The sequence below is a fragment of the Asparagus officinalis genome, chromosome 5, assembly GCF_001876935.1.
Source record: "Asparagus officinalis chromosome 5, Aspof.V1, whole genome shotgun sequence".
NCBI classification, from domain to species: domain Eukaryota; kingdom Viridiplantae; phylum Streptophyta; class Magnoliopsida; order Asparagales; family Asparagaceae; genus Asparagus; species Asparagus officinalis.
The window spans coordinates 3,021,334-3,025,270 of NC_033798.1; the positions used below are offsets into that span (position 1 = coordinate 3,021,334).

Sequence of the window (3,937 nt, forward strand, 5' to 3'; positions counted from 1 at the left end):
ATATGCATAATGTTGACTTCTTTAGTTCCATAAGGCTCAAGAATACAATTATACATCTTGAGACCACTAGAAAAGAGACTTGGACACATGGAAGAAGTAATATTATTGCTAAATATTTAAGTGCAGGGGTATGCCATGCGGAGGTCGATTCTACGAGCTAATAGTTACCTAAGAAGAACGAACTCAAACAGCATACATCATATGGATGCAGGAAACTCTCAAAATGCACAAAGAACATACATATAATGCACGATGATAAGTGATTTGAACAAAAGAGACCACCGTATATGTTACATAAAAAGCAAGAGAATTCACTCAAAAATATGAATATGAAGTTGATCTTGAAGCTTATAGTACCCCCAGTCAGTTAGCTGTGAAGATATTATTAACATAGAAATAACATATAACCTTGGAAATTTTCTAATAGAAACCTAAGAAACAAAAGCACCATGCCTGACAGTTGTTCACATGACACAGCTTCATCAATTGTCATCCTACAGCCCAAACTTTTCATATGCTTTTAAGCTGATTAACTGATGAATGTTATTTGTTAGGATAATTTATGAATTATAAACATATGCACATATAGTTGTTTGATATTGCATGCTTTGATTATTTATGCAGTTATTAGCTTAAATTTATCATTCAATTGTGTGAATCTAAATACATATTTAGAGAATATTTTACTTTATTACTTTTAAAAAGCATATGAACTATTTTTTGGTGATCTCGGCTACACGCAAACTTTTGTTTGTGACTCCTTTGCAAGAAGGGATTCAGATCTTGAACATATCCTCTCAGATTCTATTCAACAGGGCAATGGCAAATCATACTTTATGTGTTTTGTGGATGGGTCTTATTGCAGAAGCGCATGGGTGCCTGCATGTGGTAGGGTGAATAAGCTACTTGCGCAAGGTGTATCTCAAAATCAATATCATGAAAAAACTCTTGAACAGGTATGTACCATATTTATTATTTAAATTATCTTTAAAAAATTATCATTTTGGCTTTATTTATTGCGGGTTGAAGAATTTTTGTGGTTCAATACATTTGAGATCTTGAGTATAAAGTGAATTGAACTTATTTAATGGAATCGTAGACGTTGCATGTTTATCTAAGAACCTACTAAATGCCTCTGCATCCTTAGTTCAATATTTGATTTATCATCATCATCATCATCATCATGGTAATGAGTTCATTGAGATAGTGCTTCAATTTTTCTATTTAGCGGTTCTTGCTTTCCAAATTGGATTATATTTTTCCCCTACAATGTTATAATTGATGAGGACCTCCAAAGCCAGAAGGGCATGTGCACAGAATGCAGGTACTGGATTTTTCCCATGCCAATCAGAGTCTAATAATCTATAGGATAGCCATTGTGCCAAAGTCCATTGATTTTCATTGTCAGTGTCATTGGCATGACCAGAAGGCTGTTCTTTTATACGCCTCCTTGGATAACTATACCTATTTGGTTATTTTTTAGGCTGTTCACAGGTGCTGATCTTGAGTTTGCATTTGCAACTTGCATAGGATATAAAGCTGAGGTAAGTTTTCATGCTTAACCTACACTGAAACATACTATTTGTCTATGATACTTGATGGAGCTTCAATATATTTTCAGGGTGAAGGGTTCATGGTCGGGGTTCAGATAAATCCTATAAGGGGCTTGCCATCTGGATTTCCGGGTTCATGGTCGGGGTTCAGATAAATCCTATAAGGGGCTTGCCATCTGGATTTCCTCTAATTTTTCGGACTTCTTTTAATAATACATGTAATTGTACCTCCCAGTATTTATAATTCTTTTCAATTTGTTCGACAGGATCTGTTAAGTTTTATTCTGGAATATATTAAAGATAAGATGGTGGAGCCTCTGCTTGAGATGAGGGCACTAAAAATGTGCACAATTTCAATTTCGCACATGCATTATTTCAACTTACATCTGCTGTTCTTAGGATTGCTTGGTATACACTTTTGCTTCACATAAGCTTAAACTTTTGGATAAAGTAGTTATTGATGTGGTAACAGGGACATGATTGAGAACTTCAGCAAGACATTTAAATTATATTCATTTATGCCTTTCATGGAGGGAAATTCTTAAATTGAGACTTTTCTACATGGTCTGAAATCCCGCATGACAGAATAATATGTTGCTAGCATAGATCATGCATCATGGTAGTGTTGGTTACCTATCATCTTAATCTTGTCGATTTAGTAGGTACCTGATAAGTATGCTCTTATATAATTTTGTTCCAAAATTTTTATGGTTCTGGTTTGTAAATAATTTTTTTTATTTCTAGATTGAGGAAGAGAAGTACTTAGACAGAGTCAAGTGGAAATACTAGCAAGTTTGTCCTAAATTTTATGCTTAATTAGGAGATCCGATGTTTGAAGTACCAAAAACTGATTTGATAGTGTTAAATTAGGCAAAGATTAAAAAGCAATTAATATAAACAAAGAGAAAACTTATGGTTAGATTAATATTCCATTTACTAACATATCACATATGAATCTTCAAAAACTCTAGTATTCCCAATATTTGTGCGGGCAAAGGCAAACGCCAAAATCGAGATCACAATTAGATTTCTAACCAAAAATAAAATTTGCATGTCAATATCCCATTTCATCTATAGATATTTTCTTTTGCATATCATTCATCTTCAATCATAGCAAGGTGCAACTTGTTTTTACATGATAAAATATGAATATCAATTTGTATTGCTGTAGTGGTTTATTTTCTTGCTTCTTAACAGATATGACATCAAGCTGAACAATGCCATTCTCGCAGAGGACAAGCATGTGCCCATGTAAGTTTTTCAATATCTCCCGAGAACCTTTTTTGGTTTATTCTTTTAAGTATTGCAAGTGAAAAAACTTATACATCTTGTTTTCTTTTGTTTCTCTTTTCTTCGAACATATATAGCATCTGCATAAGGATTCATACTGAATATCTAACTTTATATATCCGTTCTGCACTGCAGTTAAACATGCATTCATATAGTTTTATATTTATATCGAGATATGTAAGCCTGTCTATCAGTTTTACTGCAAGTTGCATTGACCTTCTTGTTGTTAACAAAACGTTGACGTTTTTTTGTGCCTCCATCTAGGTATGAACAAATGGCTTCAAAGTACATTGACAAGTATATTACTGGAGGTAAAATTTTGGTTTAAACAATCATTATGACACAAAAGCTTAATTCAATTTTAAATTATGTGATAATTTAGGCCATATATTATGTTAACCTCAGGGGCTACACAAAATGCAATCAGGGTTGCCCAGGTATATTTAACATATGAATGTCAATCTCCTGTATTTTATGAAGCTATGTTGTCGACTTAACAGTTTTCTGATGTCATATTCAATTTTGCAGTGGATGCTTCAAACTCCTGGTGCAACTAGATTTATGGGTTGCATTGGAAAGGACAAGTTTGGTGAAGAAATGAAGAGAGCCTCAACAGCTGCTGGTGTTAATGTAAAATGATTTGTTCATTCCATTTTGCTTTCATGTTGACTTTTTTGGGCCAATTTAAATAAAATCTACCATGATAATCACACAGGCTCACTATCGTGAGGATGAGATTGCTGCAACTGGTACATGTGTTGTCTGTATTGTTGGAGGTGAAAGGTAGAGATTCATCGCATATATTCTCTATCATTAGTGGCAAAGCATTGTGTACCTTCAGTTCCTACAAAGAGGTGCATACCAAATCTTATTCAATTATAAAGATAAAAAGAACATCATATTATCCATAGCATTTACGTCAGTTTTATAATAGAACAAACTTATTTCAACATGCAGGATATCTATCACCTTCAGAAAGATGAGATAAAGCTTGCATCCAATAGGGTTCAGCCCCGAACAAAACCTCCAGAACATCCTGCCACTAATATAAAATTAAGCTAGAAGGAACCAACATCATGCGAGTAGTAACAAAA

At 33.8% G+C, this 3,937-nt stretch overlaps 1 long non-coding RNA gene across 1 annotated transcript; it reads left to right on the forward strand.

Annotated features, from left to right (window-relative positions):
* LOC109840499 lies at positions 3,238-3,590 on the forward strand. Its single transcript, XR_002246933.1, has 3 exons — positions 3,238-3,280; positions 3,372-3,473; positions 3,559-3,590. It is a non-coding gene; the product is annotated as an uncharacterized LOC109840499 (long non-coding RNA).